Consider the following 13,849-nt stretch of genomic DNA (forward strand, 5'->3'; position numbering starts at 1 on the left):
AAACAAAGCCAGGGCCACTGACTCACCGCACCCTGACAGCCATGACACTGAGAGTGATGGCACTGAGCGATAATACTGAGGGTGATTACGCTGAGAGAGATAATACTGAGCGATAACACTGAGCAATAACACTGAGAGTGATAACACTGAGCAATAACTCTGAGTGATTATACTGAGTGATGACACTGAAAGTGATAACACTGGAGCGATAATACTGAGAGCAATAACACTGAGCAATAACTCCGAGCAATAACACTGAGAGTGATAACACTGAGCGATAATTCTGAGCAATAACACTGAGTGGTAATGCTGAGAGTGATAACACTGAGTGGTAACACTGAGAATGATAACACTGAGCGATAACACTGAGCATGAACTCTGAGCAGTAACACTGAGAGTGATAACACTGAGCGATAATTCTGAGCAATAACACTGAGTGGTAACACTGAGAGTGATAACATTGAGCGGTAACACAGCGAGTGATAACACTGAGAGGTAACACTGAGAGTGATAACACTGAGCGGTAACACTGAGAGTGATAACACTGAGCGGTAACACTGAGAGTGATAACACTGAGAGGACAGACAGACAGACAGGGGCACAGCTCTGAGAGACCGAGGAAGAAGAGGGGAGAGAAAAAGACAGTGTGAGAGACGGATTCAGATAAAGGCTAGGGTGGCCCAGAGAGAGAGAAAGGGGTAGAGAGAGAGAGATTATACTGTAGACATCTTAATGAGTTTTTCTCCTTCTTGTTCCTCCCAATCATTTCACTAATGTGGAAACAACAGCACTCGACAGAAAAAGAAGACCTTAATTAAAAAGCACGCTCTGATATAAGCAGCCAGTGGAACTGAGAGGAGAAAGAGAATCAACCCAGCAGACGCGAGAGGGTACAATAAAACAAACCTTGGATCGCGGACTGACTTAATTGACTGGACCCAGACCCAGAGCAATAACCAACACAATGCAAAGCCACAGAGAACAGAGAGGTGCGTAGAAACACACAATAACAGGCAAAACAGCAGGCCAACCATGCACATCAGAAGTGCTGATCCGCTCTAATTTAAATGAGACTAATCTAACCATTTTAACTTTATTTTATCTAATTATAATTTATCCCAATAGGGTCTGACTACAAAAGTACATTAACTGTGAATGGGAGTAGGAGGTAAATGAGACATTAACAGATGGAGCGATGAACCATAATGAAGAGGACGAAAAGAAGCCCGTATTGAACGGAGATAAAGAGGATGAGCGCATCTTCAATCTTTAACAACCGTTATCATCCTTGTGTTCATTAACAGTCTTACTCATCAGTCGCGTGATTCATTTCACGGCAATCAGCGAGGCAGTCCCCATTCTAACCACAATTAAAATGATTGCTCAACCCACTGGCAGCGGCCATCGTCGTGACGGCGTTGAATAATGACAGCGGCGCTGTAACGCTATGGCGCCACCGGTGGTAAAAGGCCACTACTGGAAAGTAATCACTTCGGGGGAGGCAGGCGGAAGTAGCTCGCAAAACGATTGATTGGCCGGAGATTCAAAGGCAACTGATTCGGTCTAACCTCTGATGCTGCCAGCTGCTGGCTCACATTGATATCGTCCCTGATAGCACACAGTTAAAAAAAAAAAAAAACGAGAAAATCAAAAGTGTGAATGACAGGCGATTAGTTGCCCTAAAGGACACCCGTATAGCGCGCTGGTCGTCATGGCTACCATTGATCGCTAAGAGGAGCTGTGCAGTCTTTATTCTGCTTAGAAGGCGGAGAGAATGGAAGGAGCACAGGAGCTGAATTGGCTATCTGGTGAGTGTACACAATCTGTGGCGGCACTCTCGCTGTTCCGTTGCAGTCACAAAAAACCGTTCATCAAACAGAGCACGCCGCATCAGTTACTGCAAATGTATTTATACAGCTGTAATGACACCAGCAGTGGCTACAGCAATTGTATACAGAGAGCAAACTATAGAGGAGATATGGTAAATATAAATAACTGCAGCAACAGACTAAAAAGCAGTAGCATGAATACTAATTGTGAAATCATAAAAAGAAACAACCATAATAAAATATTCTACAAGCGCCACAGTACGGGAGAAAGGACATAACAGCGCCACTGGGAAAGGAACTACTGAACACGCGGTATTGAGAGAAAAATTAATGAAATGAAAAACGCAGACAATGCGAAAATTTCCGCGTAATGCTTTTTGGTTCAATTCAAAACACTAGAGTGAGTATTTAAAAAAAAAAAAAAAACTACATAAAAACCAGAACACCTATTTCAAATTTATCCGTTATAACGATTTATGTTTTTCCTCATTCCTTTCTCTCTTTGTTCTTAATTCTGGCCTGCACTCACTGCAACCTTTCTACTAAAGTTTTTATACCGAATTGTCGTCTCCACCTGTAGGGCTCTCTGGGTCACCGATCAGCAGCACGTACCTGTCTGCTCTCCGGATTCACCGCTTTCCCACCTCCCTGCAAATTATCCGCTAATTCCGATCCTCGACACCTCGTTTAACCCAATGTCTTTCTGTCACTCCATACTGTACATTATACACACTGCTCCAACTCCAATCACCCCCCCCCCCACCCACCCACCCACCCACCTTTCCTTCTCCATCTCCTGCCCGGTAAATGGGCACCTGAGGCCCTTTCTATGAGAATAGCACAGGAAAGGTCCTTGGTTGGACAAAGCCCACCTAGCATTTATAAAGCAAAGGACATTCATTTGGTGTGCACTTTAGTTCATCCCCCCTGAGCCTCCATCCAGTAATATGCTGTGTGGAATAAAGGAAGAATAAAAAGAACTTGAAAATAATTCAAGTTCCAATTATAAATATATATTAAATTACATGTGTAACCAACCGATCAATTTTTTAAAAGTTGACACCACCGACCCCACCTTCCTCTGTCATCGCCCCCCCCCCCCCCCCTCTCCCTGTCCTCTTGTTATTTTAATCTCTTTCCTTTTTTCCTTGGTAGAAATTGAGATTTGAGTTTTTCTGCGGCTCTGGTCTGCAAGAGAATGAGCTTGTATTTATTCATGAGACGGGGGATAATGAGAGAGCGAGAGAGAGAGAGGAGGGTATCTTTTTCGCCACATCCGTCCGCCCGTCTCCCAATCACCGCCCTCCATTTTCCTCTCAATTTCTCATTCCATCACCGTGTCCCTTTTTGCCCACTTTTCTTCCTACTTTTCTCACTCTCATTTCTTTTTCATCCTCTCTACATCTCCGTTTGCTGATCCCTCCGCCTGCAGTGTAAACATGATTTGCCGACTCCTTCCGTCTCTCCTATCCTCTGCACTGCCACCCACAGTCCCCTGCTCATCTGTATTCTACTACTCCAGGGCCAATCTCCTCCATAATTTGCCTCCTTTTACTTCCTCACCTCCCTCTCTCCACCTCCACCCTCTCCCTCAGTCCCCTCTCCCTTTCATCTCCATCTCTCCAGCTCCCGAGACCAGGGGTGCCCCAGTCTTATCCGAAAAGTGCCCGTGAGGGTGCAGGGTTTTTTGTTCCGGCCTGGCACTGTCTGAGACACCTGGTTCTACTTATCGCGGTCTTGATTGAAAGCTGTTATTAGATAATAAGTTGAAACAGGTGCAGTAGTGCTGGGCAAAACAATAACCTGCACCCACACCAGCCATTTTCGGATAAGACTGGACACCCCTGCTCTACACCCACCATCTGGAGCTCTCTCTGATCCTCTGCCTCTTAGACAGGTACGCAGAAAAACGCTTCATTGGATTAACCTAAAATTTCACTTCACCTTGTTAAGCCTACATGTTTTTAGGCTTTCTCAATGGAAAGATCTCAGGCTCATTCATATGAACATTGACATAAGACTTCTAACAGGGGCATGGAGATCCGGGTAATGGTCTGTACAGGGAGTACCCTGATAGAGAGAGGATGCGAGGGAGAGAGTGATAGAGTAAGAGGCAGCAAGGGAGAGGGATAGAGGGAGAGAGTGAGAGAGTGAAAGAGTGAGAGAGGAAGTGAGGCAGCAAGGGAGAGAGTGATAGAGTGACAGAGGGAGAGTTATAGAGAGAGAGAGAGGGAGCAAAGAAGAGAATGATAGAGTGAGAGAGGGAGAGAGTGAGCGAGGGAGCAGGGGAGAGAGTGATAGAGGGAGAGAGGGGGAGAGGAAGCGAGCAGAGGAAAGATGGCAGGACTCACCTGAGTGTGTACTGGAGCCTAGAATGAGCACTGGGGGTCAGCAGCAGCACACACTCCACACAGCTCTGCAGGTCACTTCATTTAATATTCCATATTTAACCGTGTTCCCTGTTTTTATGTACATGTTTTAATACAACACAACCCTGAAGCAGACAGGGTTTTAAAGCCACAGACACTACGTACGCATTACCGTGATGGGAGGGTAATGATGTTTTTAGGACCGCGGACACGGCAGGCTCGATGCGAACGCTAAAGACTGCTACTGTTTGGTGTTTTTTTTTTATTTTTTATCTCAGGACTATTCTTCATACTTAGCCTGACAATGAATTTCCGCCATTCTCGCCGTTCTGTTCTAATGCCTCTGCTTTCATTGCCCTCGTGACCCGCGTTTAATTTATCTCGGCAGAAATGGCTTCGTAAATCGCACTGGACACAAAAGTCTGCCAAATAAACAAATAATAATAAGATTTGTTTCACTGCAGTAGCCGACACTGATGACGTTAATTCCCGATATTGCACTTTTCCCAAACGAGGCCAATACCAGCATTATATAAATATGCAATGCTAATATGCCCTATATTGAATTGAGAATAACAGGACAATATTTGAGCTTTTAAGCAAAGCACAGTGCTGCAATAACAATCGAATGCACTCTGACATCTTGGTCTTGTATCCTAAAGGTTACAGGTTCGATTCCTGGGTAGGACACTGCCGTTGTACCCTTGAGCAAGGTACTCAACCCGCATTGCTTCAGTATATGTCCAGCTGTGTAAATGGATGCGATGTAAATGCTATGTAAAAGTTGCGTAAGTCGCTCTGGATAAGAGTGTCTGCCAAATGCCTGTAATGTAATGTAATGTAACATATACTGTAGCATTCAGGCAGACAGACCTGTCGCACCCCATTTTCTCTGACTGAAGTGTCGACAGTAGCGTCACCACCATCAGCCAAATGAGCTTATGTAACACAATGCTCAGCTGGGCAGAATTGTGCAATCTTTTAACACCCATTTCTATCCCCAGTATTGTTTCTCCTTCTTCCAATTTTAGAAGCCAAATTGTTTTGGTGGGCTCGCCTCAGCGTTCCAGTCTCTTTTGGGGAGCGCAGCCAAGCACTCTCTCCGCCCCGAAACGCACGCGCTCCGCCATCTGCACCCGTCCACCGGCTGTGCCAGGTGCACCCGGCACAGGCAGACTGCAGGTGCCTCAGTGACCAGAGCGGTCGTTCTTCCGTGATGTCACAATGGAGACACCCCTTCGTTCCCCGGGCGACCCTGTGGCCCTAGCGCTTAGAGCCAATGGCTACACACGGCTCCCCCGAGGCCTTCTATTGAATTCTGACCAATGGCGCGGCCAGGATTCTGAAGCAAAATGTACGGAAAGTTGCTGAGTTCAAAAAGGCTTTAGCCGGACACGCCACTTCATAGCCCCAAGAGAAATTCTGAGGTGCTGTATTATTTCAATGCATCATACTTTGTCCTTGATATCATGGTTCTGCAGTGCAGATTTTTGCTCAAAGTATGCCTCTTAAAGGAAATCAGCAAAACTGAAGTATGCTATCTTGTGTGCTTTTTCAGTACAGAACCAAACCTGAAATCCTCCTCTCCCTCTTCCTTAATTTGTTTCTAAACTGGCATCGTTTTGTTTTGTTCTAATCCATGTGTGTCTTTGTGCTTGCAAGTCTCCAGCCAGTATCCAATATGGTTACACAATAATCACTGAATATGCCTCATGAATAATTATACTAATGAATGATGTCTAACACAAATTATAATTACATATGTACAAAGACTGTGCCCTGTGCGACTCTTTGACTCTGCCAAAAGTTGAATTCACGTTCACATTCACATTCAAATCTAATTTTAAATGGGTTTCATTCATGTGACAATGGAGTGACTGTTGCCAAAGTACTTAACAGGGCAGGTATGAAACCATGATGGTATTAAAGGCTTTAAATCTCCTTAGTGGCCCCCATTGGTAATAAAGAGGTCATTGGAGGATACCTGAACCAAAGATATTCAACATTACCAAGATATCACCCTCTACGGTATATATTTTCTACCGGAAAATCCTACTTGCATTCTTGTGCAACTGAAAGCTAAATCTCTGGAACTTCTAAAAAAAAAAAAAAAAAAGGAATCTCCCTAAATAATGGGAGACTGAGTCATCACAAACCACCAAAAATGAGTGGGGGTGTCACAAAACACTGTGAATTACTGACTTGTTAAATAATCAAAGATACTTACTACAGCAGAACAGTATGATTCATTTTTAAAAATTAGGCACTCTGATTGATATTGTAGTCATTGATGTCACTGTCCCATTACTGCTTAACCCCTTCACCAGTTAAACAGGTAACCTTAGCAATGGGGCCACCCACCCTGGTCCTGCAAATATGTGGGGTCCGCTGGTTTTTGCCTTCAGTCCAATCAGCAATAAATTTACACCCAGGTGCCAAGTTAAAACAAAGAGCGGAATACCATGCAGTCAAACCAGGGGGGTATATCACAAAGCAGGGTTACCGGGCTAGCTGGATAAAGGAGCAGCTCTTTTTACTTCACTCCATGTTCCAGATTTGGGAGGGTTCCGGGTTTTACTCAGTGCAGTCATCCAGCTAACTCAGTAATCCTGCTTCATGATGCAGGTCCCAGGAGTGAATACAGATTGTGTAGTCCTCCTTACGATGCCTATGTTTCATTTTACATACTGATATAAAGAATCAAAATGCTTCCCTTAAAATATTAATTTTGCATAATAATCCGTCGTTAATATTCTGACAGGTCAGCGAAGTCCATTCCAACCTTGTGTCTACCAGCTACACTGACAGGAAAGGGCAAATCCCTGGAAGGACCGTCTGAAATCACTGTAGAAAAAAAGAGGAAGAAAAAAAACATGATTTCAGCTCTGTAGAATGGGTCTGGCTTCAGACTGGAGCCTCGGGCTAGGAACACAGCCGTATCTGCTAGCCTCCAGCCAGCAGCTTCTGCCCATGCAGGTTCAGACCAGGCCCCAAAAGTGCTCAAGCGCAAAACTATGAAATGGATCCGATCAAAAAAAAAAAAGACCGCACTTCATATGAATTTCGCTCGGTTCTGTGCTGTGATGGTGTCCACACAAAAAAAAAAAAAAAGGAAAAAAAAGCGAGTTGGCGAGTGACCTTGACGCGACCTTGCTGTCGGACATGCCTGTGCACGCCGGGAAAAGTGATCTCGTAACTCCGGCGACCCTGCCTTGTCACTCTCGGCAGCCATGTGATGTATCAGCCATTAATTACATTCACAATGGCAGTTCAGTGTCGTGTGAGAAAAAAGATGCCATTTCGTTACCAGAATACGCCCCCAAGCTGATTGCACTCGCTGACTAGTGTGCTGTAGTGGGCACTGCATATAATTTCAAAAGCACTGCGGCTCGTAATGGATAAGAATAGCTCTAAATAAGGGTGCAGCAATGGTATAATATTCCTCCTGTCAGAAATGAAAGGAAAATGACACATCGCAGTCGGATTCCTTCTCCAGTCTTTTGGGGTGGGTAATTCCTGGTTAATCACTCGATAAACACGCGTAGGTTTGGGGAGGGAGGGGCGGGGGGGGCATAGAAACATGTCACCCCACAATATTTTCACATGAATTCATTGCTAGACTGGTTTAGCATGCTTGTGAGATTTGACGTCTGATTATGGAAGACTAGGTGGCCCAGCATTGCATCTCCTCCAAGGCTGAAATGAAACCTATGCCTATGGGTAGAGGTGTTTGCATGTGGTCAATCCGAATTGCTTCCTACCCAAGCCCACTGCCTGTGCATAATCTGTGGTCCAATGGGTCGATGTCTTGCAACAAGCCTTAATGTGTCTTCATTAATACACACAGACGGTTTGCGCAGTTTCACCACACACATCATTTATCTTCTGCCGAAAAAAATCTTTCTGAAGGCACGATTGTGAGCGTTGGAAAAGCGAGACGGGATGATTATTTTACGAGGCCACATTCGTGAAATATTCCATTACCTCCAGGTCATGCTCTTTAAACCTGATTTCTGTGCGAGAGGCTTCGACAGAATCAAGTTTCCCGTAATGTGACTGGCGGATTCCGTTTTTTTTAATCGGAGGAAATGCTTCTTCGCTTCCTAATAAGCAGACAGCCGTCGGGGAAATGATTGATGCTGGCTTCATAATTGCGCGACGGAGAAAGCGTTCCTGCACATCAGCGGCGGCGTAATCTCCGTGCCTGTTCAAATTCGGCATTAAGGCTCATTCGTTATACACACTCAAGAGAAGACATCTGCGCGAACGCGAATCAAATGATCTGAGAGGAAAAAGTTAATCTGACACAGCTGGCTACGCGTGCAAATGTTTGCACAGGGCAGGACGGCGGGAAACACAGCTGCCGCACGTTAGCCGCGAAATCCGCCGTCCGTCATCCGGCGCTGAAGCCCACGTCAATCACTTCCCCGGCGACAGTCGGATTATTATCAGGATTAACAGCGTGTATGAAACTGCTCTCAAGAATGGACTCTTAATTCTGGATAGGGCAGGGGACCAGGCTTCCAGGCCTTAATTCTGGATAGGTCAGAAGACCAGGCCTCCAGGCCTTAATTCTGGATAGGTCAGAAGACCAGGCCTCCAGGCCTTAATTCTGGATAGGGCAGAGGACCAGGCCTCCAGGCCTTAATTCTGGATAGGGCAGGGGACCAGGCCTCCAGGCCTTAATTCTGGATAGGGCAGGGGACCAGGCCTCCAGGCCTTAATTCTGGATAGGGCAGAGGACCAGGCCTCCAGGCCTTAATTCTGGATAGGGCAGGGGACCAGGCCTCCAGGCCTTAATTCTGGATAGGGCAGGGGACCAGGCCCCCAGGCCTTAAATCTGGATAGGTCAGAGGACCAGGCCTCCAGGCCTTAATTCTGCATAGGGCAGGGGACCAGGCCTCCAGGCCTTAATTCTGGATAGGTCAGAAGACCAGGCCTCCAGGCCTTAATTCTGGATAGGGCAGAAGACCAGGCCTCCAGGCCTTAATTCTGGATAGGGCAGGGGACCAGGCCCCCAGGCCTTAATTCTGGATAGGTCAGAGGACCAGGCCTCCAGGCCTTAATTCTGCATAGGGTAGGGGACCAGGCCTCCAGCACTGCACTGCCCACGTAGCAGCAACGGAGACCAACGACACCCCCGTGTCTCTCGGTCACTGGTTTTCACCACCTCATGGAGAGCTCAACCAAACACCCCCATGGCCTTCCTATCCGGTACCAGCCTCAGGGTTTGGGAGATGAAATTTCAGCGTAGCACTGACTTTTTTAATGCACCTGCAGCTGCCCGTGGCACCCACTGAGAATGTAAACAAGGCAGAGGACCAGGCTGCTCGTAAGTTAATGTGGCAGGTGTTACAGGGGGGCACGTTGCTGCCAGTGCTGTGAACACACAAGCCACATCACAGGCTAACTCAGCATCCCCCTTCCCAATGACTTTCCATAGAGTTTCATGGAGTTCACTGTTGGAACGTTTGAAGAATGGGAGTTCTGGATGCTGGAATGACCTTTGAGTTGTTTTAGTTTTGTTTTTTGTTAGGCTTAATTCCTTATTTCTCACAATTTTTCATATGTTGGGAAATCCTCTTGTGGCCCATCAGATTCACCAAACGCCTGAAACAGATGTATCACCATACACCTCTTCACCCTTCAACACTGAAACGGGAAAACAGGCACACATTCACACTCTCTCTCTCTATCTCTCTCTCTCTCACACACACACACACACACACACAAACACGCACAAGCAACAAACACAAAGGTTATTTGATTCCTGCAGCAGAAATGGAATGTTAGAACAGGGATCTATAACAGCCCCCCCCCATCCCCCCACCCCTTGGCACCAGTCCAAATTGCGTTAGATAGCAAACCTACATATCAACCTTTCCTGAGAATTTCAACTTCAAAAAATAATTTCAGCGTCTACAACAGTCTGCTGCAGCTCCTTACCTGGACCTGTCTGTGGCAGGTGAGGAGAATGAATTAAATTTAAGTCTCAACGTTCGACTGCTCCTTACCTGTTGCTGGCTGAGTCTGAAAGTCTATTTATTTCATATTGATTTGACACAGTGTGAGTTCATTGTGTTTTAGTGATCCATGCATGAGCACATCTTCTGCATTTCTTACTGCCAAGCGAAGTGTTTCTAGCAATGTCAGGGTGCACCAAGAGGAAGATGCCATGCTTTCCATGAGCCAATTTATAGAGCGTAAACAGACAGACTTTATGAAATAATCCTTTCTTTATCTTTGGCTTAGCCAAATAATCTCTCTCTCTCACCCTTTCCCTCCATCTCTCTCTCTCTTTCTCTCCCTCTCCCCCCCTCTCTTTTCCTCTCTATCTCCCTCCCTCTCTCCCTCTTTCTCTTTTTCTCTCTCTCCCTCTCTCTCTCCCTCTTTTTCTCTTTTCTCTCTCTGTCTCTCTCTCCCTCTCTCTCTCTCTGTCACTCAATTCAATTCAATTCAATTCAACTCAATTCAATAAGGTTTATTGGCATGGTAAGGGTACACTTACATTGCCAAAGCATACACTCACATGACAAACATAACAGACAGGCAATAACAATTTAACTACAATAAACAGAAAAAATATAAAATCCAGACGACAGAAATAAAATTCTACATATAGATGATAACGCATACAAAATGTCAATGAACTATAATAATTTTACTTTTTTATTGTCCTGTCCCTCAGTTTGTGGCAAGTGGCAATGTATTATGCTGCCAAATCCACACATTCCCTTCTTTCTCCCACTCTCTCTCTCTCTCTGTCTCTGTCTCTCTCTCCCTCTCTCTCTCTCTGTCTCTGTCTCTTTCTCCCTCTCTCTCTCTCTGTCTCTCTCTCTCTCCCTCCATCCCCTTCTCCCTCTCTCTCTCTCTGTCTCTCTCTCTCCCTCCCCCCCTCCCCCTCTCTCTGGGGGCTGTCTCAGGAGAGTAACCCGCTCACTCAGCGTTTTTTTTCCGGGCTCTGTTCCTGAGGTGTCGAGCGTGGCGCGGGACCGCCGGCCCGGCCCCGCCGCTAATTAGCACGTAGCTCACACGGCGACCTCTTCGATCCCGGGCGGGAACCCGGCGGCGTCGAGAGCGAACGAGGGGGCCAGCCGGGACGGCGGAAGACAGGGGATGGGGGGACAGGGGGGACAGGGGGCGGGAGGGGTGGGGGGGGGGGACGGGGGGTTGGGGGGCGGTGGGAGTTATGTACGGGGCACAGCTTCGGGAGCCTCAGATAAGGACAGAGGTGGGAGGTTAACGCGGCTAATGTGCATTAGCGCCGATATTGACAGATGGTGGGTCTATGCAAGTCGTACACACCGCCTGTAAGCCAAAGCACGTTTCCCCGGCCCCAGTGCACCAGCATGTATCCATGTACACGCTGGCCATAGAGGCAGGGTTAATACACCACGCGTGCTCTAAGGAGCAGAGAGCACCAAGAATTGGATTTAAATAATGCAGGAATCTTCGGCGCTGCTTTTACAATGCAAATCTAAATGCAAATGTCTTCCTCCTCTCTCCTCATGCATATTAGCGCCAGGATATTATGCATTTGTGAAACAGCAGCGGGGTCTGGGGGCCCACTGCCTGCCTCTGGTTCGCGGCAATAATCTCATTCTCATATTCTCTCTCTCTCTCTCTCTCTGTCTCTCTCTTTCATGCCCTCTCTCTTTCTCTCCGTCTCTCTCTCTCTCTGTCTCTCGATTCAATTCAATTTCAATTTAATTCAATTCGCTTTATTGACATGACAAATTTGTGCATTTGTATTGCCAAAGCTGGTAAAGATACATGTCAATGTATATAAATAAATAAATAAATAAATGACTGAACTCTCTTTCATGCCCTCTCCGTCTCTTTCTCTCTCTCTCTCTCTCTCTCCTGTCCTCTCACTGTCACTCTCCACCTTGTCTCATTGCCTGACAAATACACAATGTTGCCATTTTCTCTTTACTGTTCCTTTCCTTCTACTTCCTCCTCCTTTCCTCAATCAGCTGAATTAAGTATCTAATTGAATGCCCCCCTAAAACTCCCCTGTTGCTCTTTATTGGACATTTTGTTAGCCTTAAAATGAATGTGTGCGCACCTCTCGAGATTAGACCTATGCAGGCATTTAGCAGACGCTCTTATCCAGAGCGACTTGCATTGTATCCAATTATACAGCTGAATATATACTGGAGCGATGCAGGTTAAGTACCTTGCTCAAGGGTACAACGGCAGTGTCCTACCGGGGAATCGAACCTGCGACCTTTAGGTTACAAGACCAACTCCTTAGCCGTTATACTACACTGCTGCCCGCAGTGTAGTATAAAGCAGGCCAGCAGCAAATCAGGTGCGTTAGGCCAGTCCTGGCGACGACAGGCTCGCTCGGCTTCTGGAAGAGTTCTGTTCTCACCATACGCAGGCCCGTCTTCGAGAAGCTCGCGTCACCAAAAACCGTCGAAAATAACTCAGCGGCCAATGAAAACGAAGCACCGCTAATCGCCCGGCAGCTGCTTGTCCGTAAGAATCGCCGAGAGGAGGGGGGGGGGGGGGTGGTAGAGAAAAAGACACAATGGCGAACAGATCTGAGCGCCACAGCACGAAAAACACACATTAAACAGATGGGGAGAACGCGGAGCTCGTTCCGAGATCTGGCAAGCGCGCGAGCCTTTCTTTGATCCATCTGCAGAGACCAGACGCGCCGATGAAACAATGCGAGCGCTAAAAACGGGAATGAAACGGCCTGCCAGCGTTTTATAGGAAGTCTAAGAGGTTTTTTTTTTTTTTTTGCATGTTCCCGACTAATGCCACCGATGTACTCTCAACCCTCCGAGCAAGCTAGGAACAAAATAGCTGGCTCGGAAATTGGTGTAGTAATTATCATAGCCGTATCCTGCGGTGGTGACACGCACTCCAAGTCCCCATTTTCAAAAAGCAGCGGCGCACGTCAGCCCCACTCTACCACTGCCGTAACTCAGATATGAGTAGGGCACTTGCTCATGATTTTTTAAAATCTTTTTTTTTTTTTTCGCTTATGGTCATTTTAGACATTTTTTTTTTTTTTGGGAGAATGATTGTCGCTCACATTTTGTCATTTACCGCTCGAGTTATGCTTCTGCTTCCTGCCGCAAGCGCACGGCCATTTCCATTCGACGTTAACGGCACGAAGCAGCGGCGTCCAATCACGTACCACAGGAGTATGCGGGGTTTCGTTCCAACCAATCACGTCACCCACTGATTTCACAAATGAACACGCCTTCAACCAGAGAGCACGGAACTAATTAGTGAGATCAGCAGGTGCAGCAATTGGTTGGAATGAAAACCCGCATATACCCTCAGCCCTCCATGGCACGTGATTGGTCACCGCTGTCAGGTTCCTACCTGTGGTAGTTTACACTGTGACCAGTTAGGCCAGGGATTGTAGGATGTCAGGATCTCCCTTCAGGCCAGATTTCTCAGAAACTTTATGATCACGCAGCCCCACCTACATCCACCTCACCGTCCCACATCTGACACTCCCCCCTGACAGGGACAGGGATAAATTTCACGGTTCTCACTCCCCAAGGATAATTCCCCTGTGCGGGTGAGAGTTGGAACAGGGAGGGGCCAGAGAAAATAGCACCACTGCACCAAGGACTGTACGGTTTTAGCTGGATACGTCCTCCAGGAAAGTATTCAGTCCTTGAT

General features: G+C 46.7%; 1 protein-coding gene across 1 annotated transcript in view; it reads right to left on the reverse strand.

Annotated features, from left to right (window-relative positions):
• The window catches only part of LOC118234354 (cell adhesion molecule 4-like), a 65,265-nt gene that overhangs the window by 13,469 nt on the left and 37,947 nt on the right, over nt 1-13,849 (reverse strand). The gene's annotated exons all lie outside the window — the stretch shown is intronic.

Source organism: Anguilla anguilla, chromosome 8 (genome assembly GCF_013347855.1).
Source record: "Anguilla anguilla isolate fAngAng1 chromosome 8, fAngAng1.pri, whole genome shotgun sequence".
NCBI lineage: Eukaryota > Metazoa > Chordata > Actinopteri > Anguilliformes > Anguillidae > Anguilla > Anguilla anguilla.